This window comes from Oncorhynchus mykiss, chromosome 25 (assembly GCF_057628025.1).
Source record: "Oncorhynchus mykiss isolate SJ-2025 chromosome 25, ASM5762802v1, whole genome shotgun sequence".
In the NCBI taxonomy this organism is placed as follows: Eukaryota; Metazoa; Chordata; class Actinopteri; order Salmoniformes; family Salmonidae; genus Oncorhynchus; species Oncorhynchus mykiss.
Genome location: NC_143046.1, coordinates 73,485,338 through 73,494,205, shown reverse-complemented (window position 1 = coordinate 73,494,205; position 8,868 = coordinate 73,485,338). Strand labels below are relative to the sequence as shown.

Sequence of the window (8,868 nt, the reverse complement as noted above, 5' to 3'; positions counted from 1 at the left end):
CCGGGACCCCCTCGATGTCCAGAGGGGGCGGAGGAACCTCTCGCACCTCAGCCTCCTGGAGCGGGCCAGCCACCACCGGCCTGAGGAGAGACACATGGCACGAGGGGTTAATACGGTAATCGTGGGGAAGCTGTAACCTATAACATACCTCGTTCACTCTCCTCAGGACCCACAAACCACGGACCCAGCTTCCGGCAAGGCAGGGGGAGGATTCGGGTCGAGAGCCAGACCCTGTCCCCCGGGCCTCACTGCGGTAATGGTCTGCGGCAACTTTCTGGCGCAGTACGGCGCGCTGAAGGTGGACGTGGGTGGCGTCGCATGTTTCCTCCGCTCGCCGGAACCTGTCGTCCACCGCAAGAGCCTCGGTCTGACTGATGCCAAGGAGCCAGAACCGGCTGATACCCCAATACACACTGAAAGGGAGAAAGGTTAGTGGAGGAGTGGCGGAGCGAGTTCTGGGCTATCTCTGCCCAGGGCATGAACGCCGCCCCCTCCCCCGGCCGGTCCTGGCAATAAGACCTCAGAAACCTACCCACATCCTGGTTAACTCTCTCCACCTGCCCTTTACTCTCGGGCGAAAACCTGAGGTAAGGCTGACCGAGACCCCCTGACGTTCCATGAACGCCTTCCAGACCCTTGACGTGAAACGTGAACTGGGGACCCCGACTATATCCTCAGGCACCCCGTAGTGCCGGAAGACGTGTGTAAACAGGGCCTCCGCAGTTTGTAGGGCAAATTGAGGAGACAACAGGACTTCGAAAAACGATCAACAACGGCCAGGATCGTGGTGTTACCCTGTGAAGGTGGAAGCTCGGTTATGAAATCCACCGACAGGTGCGATCATGGTCGTTGTGGAACGGGTAAGGGTTGTAACTTACCTCTGGGCAGGTGTCTAGGAGCCTTGAACTGGGCTCACATTGTGCAGGAGGAAACATAAACACTCACGTCCTTAGCTAAAGTGGGCCACCAGTACCTCCCATTAAGACAGCGCACCGTCCGACCGATCCCAGGATGACCAGAGGAGGGTGACGTGTGGGCCCAATAGATCAGCCGGTCGCGGACAGCAGACGGAACGTACAGACGCCCAGCTGGACACTGAGGGGGAACGGGCTTCGCACGTGACGACCGCTCAATGTCCACGTCCAGTTCCCACACTACCGGCGCCACCAAACAAGAGGCCGGGAGTATGGGAGTGGGATCCATGGACCGCTCCTCTGTGTCATACAGCCGGAACAGTGCGTCTGTCTTAACGTTCTGGGAGCCTGGTCTGTTAGAGAGTGTAAACACAAAACGGGTGAAAAACATGGCCCACCTTGCCTGGCGAGGAACAGCCTCCTCGCTGCCCGGATGTACTCCAGATTGCGGTGGTCAGTCCAGATGAGAAAGGGGTGTTTAGCCAACTCAAGCCAATGTCTCCACGCCTTCAAAGCCTTAACGACAGCCAACAGCTCCCGGCCCCCTACATCATAGTTTCGCTCCGCCGGGCTGAGCTTCTTAGAGAAGAAGGCACAGGGGTGAAGTTTCAGTGGTGTACCAGAGCGCTGAGTGAGCACAGCTCCTATTCCAGCCTCGGACGCGTCCACCTCCACTATGAGCGCCAAAGAGGGATCCGGATGGGCCAACACAGGAGCCGAGGTAAACAGAGCCTTCAGGTGCCTAAAAGCCCTGTCCGCTTCAGCTGACCACTGCAAGCACACCGGGCCCCCCTTCAGCGGTGAGGTAATGGGAGCAGATACCTGACCAGAACCCCGGGTAAACCTCCGGTAGGTGTTGGCAAACCCTAAGAATCACTGCACCTCCTTCACAGTGGTGGGAGTCAGCCAATTATGCACGGCTGCAAAGCGGTCACTCTCCATCTCCACTCCTGACATGAAAATGCAATGCCCTAGGAAGGAGACGGACTGTTGGAAGAACAGGCATTTCTCAGCCTTGACGTATAGGTCAAGCTAGGTCAATCGATATACACCACTACACCCTGCCCGTGCAGGTCCCTGAAAATCTTGTCTACAAAGACTGATGAATCATTATCGCACAATCCCCCCATCGATTGGGTGGTAATTGAGTCGCCTTCTTTTTACAGAAGCCGAGAGCCATATCTGTAACGGCTGTCTTGGGAAGAAGGTGAGGACCAAAGTGCAGCGTGGTAAGTGTTCATCTCATTTAAGGAAGTAAACTGAACACTGAATAACAAACAACAAAGAAACAAACAAAACAGTTCTGTCTGGTGCAGACACACAAAGACTGAAAATAACCACCCACAAAACACAATGGAAAACAGGCTACCTAAACATGGTTCTCAATCAGGGACAATGACTGACAGCTGCCTCTGATTGAGAGCCATACCAGGCCAAACACAGAAATAGAAAATCATAGACAAACTAACATAGATAACCCACCCAACTCACGCCCTGACCATACTAAAACAAAAGACAAAACAAAGGAACTAAGGTCAGAACGTCACAATATCGGCATATTCTGGGGGAATATAAATATGAGGTTGAGGTTTTATTAGAAACGCATTTTGACATGTTTTAACAAAGTTTAGAGGTAGTTTTTGGATTCCTTTCTCTACATGTTTAACGAGTGGATAAGTCAAATAAATTGCGCCAACTAAACAGACAGCAGTGTGAATGGTGAAATGCCCCCCAGCACTGGATCATACAGGTGAAATATTTATTAAGCAGTATACTGTATATACAGTGGAGTCTGATATTATTGACACCCTTGATAAAGATTAGCAATATTGACTGTATTCAAATACTAAGCTCCAAAATTATATTATTTTACACTAAAACAATTGTTCATAGAAATATATTTTATTTAACCTGTTAGATCTCTAGGGGCGCTATTTCATTTTTGGATAAAAAACGTTCCCGTTTTAAGCGCGATATTTTGTCACGAAAAGATGCTCGACTATGCATATTATTGACAGTTTTTGAAAGAAAACACTCTGAAGTTTCAGAATCTGCAAAGATATTGTCTGTCAGTGCCCCAGAACTCATTCTACAGGCGAAACCAAGATGATGCATCAACCAGGAAATTAGCAGAATTTCTGAAGCTCTGTTTTCCATTGTCTCCTTATATGGCTGTGATTGCGCAAGGAATGAGCCAACACTTTCTGTCGTTCCCCCAAGGTCTTAGCAGCATTGTGACATATTTGTAGGCATATCATTGGAAGATTGACCATAAGAGACTACATTTTCCAAGTGTCCGCCTGGTGTCCTGCGTGGAATTCGGTGCGCAATTGCCAGCTGCTTGTACTTTTCCATTTGATATAGGGGAGAAACCATGCGTCCAAGAACGATATATCAATGAAGAGATATGTGAAAAACACCTTGATGATTGATTCTAAACAACGTTTGCCATGTTTTCAGTCGATATTATGGAGTTAATTTGGAAAAAAGTTTGCGTTTTGAGGACTGAATTTTCGTTTTTTTTTGGTGGCCAAATGTGATGTATAAAACGGAGCTATTTCTAATACACAAATAATCTTTTTGGAAAAACTGAGCATCTGCTATCTAACTGAGAGTATCCTCATTGAAAACATCAGAAGTTCTTCAAAGGTAAATGATTTTATTTGAAGGCTTTTATGTTTTTGCTGAAATGTTGCGTGCTGGATGCTAACGCTAATGCTAACGCTAAATGCTACGCTAGCTAGCTACTTTTACACAAATTATTGTTTTCCTATGGTTGAGAAGCATATTTTGAAAATCTGAGATGACAGTGTTGTTTACAAAAGGCTAAGCTTGAGAGATGGCATATTTATTTCATTTCATTTGCGATTTTCATGAATAGTTAACGTTGCGTTATGGTAATGAGCTTGAGGCTGTAGTCACGATACCGGATCCGGGTTTGGGAGATCAGAGAGGTTAACAAATATTTTTTTTCTCACCCCTAAAGAGTCTTATAAATAAAGTTGTCAAAAGTTTAGTATTTGGTCCCATATTCCTAGCACTTAATGACTACTTCAAGCTTGTGACTCTACAAACTTGTTGGATGCATTTGCAGTTCGTTTTGGTTGTGTTTCAGATTATTTGTTGCCAATAGAAATGAATGGTAAATAATGTATTGTGTTATTTTGGAGTCACTTTTATTGTAAATATAAGTCATAATACATACTGATTTACTGTGTGTCGACTCGTGGTTCAAAAGTCCGTACAATACGATCTAAAATGACATTCAGAAAATATTCCAGTAATCACAGTAACAAAAACAGGAGTCTTTATAATGTCTCTGCCACCGTCTCTTATGACCGAAAAGAGCTTCTGGATATCAGAACAGTTCTTATTCACCTATGATTTTTTCTTTAACAAGTCAGACTAGTCGGATGAGTGGATAACTCAAATCGATGGTGCCAACTAAACAGACTTTTTGGAATATAACGAAGGATTTTATCTAACAAAACGACCATGCATGTTATAGCTGGGACCCTTTGGATTGCAAATCAGAGCAAGATTTTCAAAAAGTAAGTGAATATTTAAATCGCTATTTGTGATTTTAGGAAACCCTTGCTGGTTGAAAAATATTTTGATCTGGGGCGCCGTCCTCAAACAATCGCATGGCATTCTTTCGCTGTAATGCCTGTTGTAAATAGGACAATGCAGTTAGATTAACAATAATTTAAGCTTTTAACCAATATAAGACACTTGTATGTACCTAGATGTTTAATATTGTCACACCCTGACCTTAGTATTCTTTGTTTTCCTTGTTATTTTGGTTAGGTCAGGGTGTGACATGGGTGATGTATGTGTTTTTGTCTAGTCTAGGGGTTTTGTATGTTTATGGGGCTGTCTCCTTTCTAGGTATATTGTATGTCTATGGTTGCCTAGATTGGTTCTCAATTAGAGGCAGCTGTCTATCTGTTAGGGTTTTCTTCCGTCGAAGGAGAGGCGGACCAAAATGCAACGTGGTAATTTTCATACATAATGATGAAAAACGAACAATACAAAAACAAGAAACGTAACACGAAAACCTAACAGCCTATACTGGTGCAAAACAAACACAGAGACAGGAACAATCACCCACGAAACACTCAAAGAATATGGCTGCCTAAATATGGTTCCCAATCAGAGACAACGATAAACACCTGCCTCTGATTGACAACCACTCCAGACAGCCATAGACTATGCTAGAAAACCCCACTAAACCACAATCCCAAAACCTACGAAAAACCCCAAGACAAAACACACCACATAATAAACCCATGTCACACCCTGGCCTAACCAAAATAATAAAGAAAACACAGAACACTAAGACACTATCGTTGTTTCTGATTGGGAACCATATTTAGGCAGCCATATTCTGTGGGTACTTTGTGGGTGATTGTTTCCGTGTCTGTGTTTGTTTCACCACACGGTACTGTTTCGGTGATTCACATTTTGTTTATTGTTTTGTAGTGTTTCAGTTTATTTCTTTAAAAACAACCATAGACACTTACCACGCTGCATTTTGGTCCGATCCCTTCAGACGAAGAGGAGGAAATCAGCCGTGACAGAATCACCCACCAACCAAGGACCAAGAGGTGTGGTAAACAGCAGCAGGAGAAGCAGCAGCAGGAGAGGCAGCAATATATAGAGAAGTGGAGTTGGGAGGAAATCCTGGACGGAAAAGGACCCTGGGCACAGCCAGGGGAATATCGCCGCCCCAAAGCGGAGCTGGAGGCAGCGAATGTGGAGAGGCGCTGGTATGAGGAGGCAGAACGGCGGCGCGGATGGAAGCCTGACAGTCAGACCCAAAAATGTCTTGGGAGGAGGCACACAGGAAGTGTGGCGAAGCCAGGTAGGAGACCTGCGCCAACTTCCTGTGCTTACCGGAGAGCGAGAGTGACCGGGCAGGCACCGTGTTATGCACGGTGTCCCTAGTGCGGGTGCATAGCCCGGTGCGGTACATACCAGCTCCTCGTATCGGCCGGGCTAGAGTGGGCATCGAGCCAGGTACCATGAAACAGGCTCTACGCATCTGGTCTCCAGTGCGTCTCCTTGGGCCGGCATACATGGCACCAGCCTTACGAATGGTGTCCCCGGTTCGCCAGCACAGCCCAGTGCGGGCTATTCCACCATGCGGCATTGGCAGGGCGACCAGGAGCATTCAACCAGGTAAGGTTGGGCAGGCTCGGTGCTCAAGAGCTCCAGTGCGCCTGCACGGTCCGGTCTATCCAGTGCCACCAACACGCACCAGTCCTCCGGTAGCAGCACCCCGCACCAGGCTACCTGTGCGTGTCCAGAGCCCAATACTCCCTCTTCCTCCTCCCCGCACTCGCCCTGAGGTGTGTGTACTCGGCCCAGTACCACCAGTGCCAGCACCACGCACCAGGCCTACAGTGTGCCTCGCCTGTCCAGTGCTGCTAGAGCCTTCCTCCTCTCCAGCGCCGTCAGATTCTCCCGTCTCTCCAGAGCTGCTAATAGTCTCCCGCCTGTCCAGAGCTGCTAGACTCTCCCACCTGTCCAGAGCTGCTAGACTCTCCCGCCTGTCCAGGGCTGCTAGAGTCTCCCACCTGTCCAGAACCGCCAGTCTGCAAGGAGCCGCCAGAGCCGCCAGTCTGCAAGAAGTCGCCAGAGCCGCCAGTCTGCAAGGAACCGCCAGAGCCGCCAGTCTGTAAGGAGCCGCCAGTCTGCAAGGAGCCGCCAGAGCCGCCAGTCTGCAAGGAGCCGCCTGAGCCGCCAGTCTACAAGGAGCCGCCAGAGCCGCCAGTCAGCCAGGATCCGCCAGAGCCGCCAGTCAGCCAGGATCCGCCAGAGCCGCCAGTCAGCCAGGGTCTGCCAGAGCCGCCAGTCAGCCAGGGTCTTCCAGAGCCGCCAGTCAGGCAGGATCTTCCAGAGTCGTCAGCCAGTCCGGAGCTGCCCTTCAGTCCTGAGCTGCCCTTCAGTCCTGAGCTGCCCCTCAGTCCCGAGCTGCCCCTCAGTCCGGAGCTGCTGCTTAGTCCAGTGGGGCCATTGTGTAGGGTTACCAATCCTAGGTTGACGGTGAGGGTCGCCGTTCCTAGGAGGAGACTAAAGAGGACAAAAACTATGGTGTGGTGGGGTCCACGTCCATCGCCAGAGCCTCCACCATGGACAGACGCCCACCCAAACCCTCCCCTATAAGTTTAGGTGTGCGGCCGGGAGTCCGCACCTTTGGGGGGGGAGTACTGTAACACCCTGACCTTAGTATTCTTTGTTTTCCTTGTTATTTTGGTTAGGTCAGGGTGTGACATGTGTTATGTATGTGTTTTTGGGCTTGTCTAGGGGTTTTGTATGTTTATGGGGCTGTCTCCTTTCTAGGTATATTGCATGTCTATGGTTGCCTAGATTGGTTCTCAATTAGAGGCAGCTGTCTATCGTTGTCTCTGATTAGGAACCATATTTAGGCAGCCATATTCTGTGGGTACTTGGTGGGTGATTTTTTCCGTGTCTGTGTTTGTTTCGGTTATTCACGTTTCGTTTATTGTTTTGTAGTGTTTCAGTTTATTTCATTAAAAACAACTATGGACACTTACCACGCTGCATTTTGGTCCGATCCCTGCTCTTCAGACGAAGAGGTGGAAATCAGCCGTGACAAATATCCATAATTATTTATGATTATTTATTTGAATCTGTGCCCTCCAATTTCACTGGAAGTTGTTGACAGGTGTCCCTCTGGTGGGACACCTAGCCCTAAGCTTAAACATTCTGAATGAATGTCTAAACTTAACATTGGAGGAGTTTTTGTTTAAACCCTAAATAAACCTTTAAACTTAACCATTTGGAAGTAATGCCTAAATTTAACCTTCAAAATTTGATGTGTATGGACAAGGGTTTGGATGTCTGATTCTGCAGTGAGACTAGTCTGTGAGAGCTTGTTGAGCATGATGACCCCTCAGATGTTCGCAGATGTTCAAAGAGCTTTATTAAATATTCCAGAAGAAAATGTTATTGATATTTTCATGAGGAATACAATCTCTCAAGAAGTTTGTTTCCCTACTGTAGCATTGATAATTTCATACTGCAAGGAAAGTTCATATTTTTGTGTGGGTGTATTTTAAGATTTTAAAGTGTTCATGTGATTCATACTGAGACAGAATATTTAGACATATCTTCTCACATAGCTTATTAATATTTATATAAGCTAGTGATTCATACTGAGACAGAATATTGCGATGTCTTCTCACATAGCTTATTAATATTCATATAAGCTAGTGATTCATTCTGAGACAGAATATTGAGACATATCTTCTCGCATATCTTATTAATATTCATATAAACTACAATTACCGCAGTACTAAACATAAATTCTGTCTATGAACTATCAAATCACTGATTGCAGAATGTAATGTAAACCGACTTTCAAAAGCATATGATCCTATTTCCCATGGCTACAGATGAGCAGAAATGTCAAGAGATTGACAAGGAATAAATATATTACTGTATCATGTGAAAAGTTAAAAACATTTACGTTTATAATTCATCAATGGTGGCTTTCAAGTCTTTCAATAATACATTATGTAGTGGGTTCCATCGTACAACTACTAGGACTCCCTGATGCTGTACTCTACTTTGTGACATGAATTAAAGTGCACCGGAAGTGCCTCCTTCAATTACCACAGACAGCAGTGTGAATGGTGAAATGCCCCCAGCACTGGATCATACATGTGAAATATTTATTAAGCAGTATACTGTATATACAGTGGAGTCTGAGATTATTGACACCCTTGATAAAGATTAGCAATATTGACTGTATTCAAATACTAAGCTCCAAAATTATATTATTTTATACTAATACAATTGTTCATAGAAAGAGATTTTATTTAACAAGTTTTTTTTCTCACCCCTAAAGAGTCTTATAAATAAAGGCGTAAACATTTTAGTATTTGGTCCCATATTCCTAGCAGTCAATGACTACTTCAAGCTACAA

The 8,868-nt window shown here is 46.2% G+C and overlaps 1 pseudogene; it reads left to right on the top strand.

The window, feature by feature from the left end:
* The first annotated feature begins 256 nt into the window (after nucleotides 1–256).
* LOC149972124 (uncharacterized) lies at nucleotides 257–7,082 on the top strand (annotated as a pseudogene).
* Nucleotides 7,083–8,868: the final 1,786 nt, after the last annotated feature.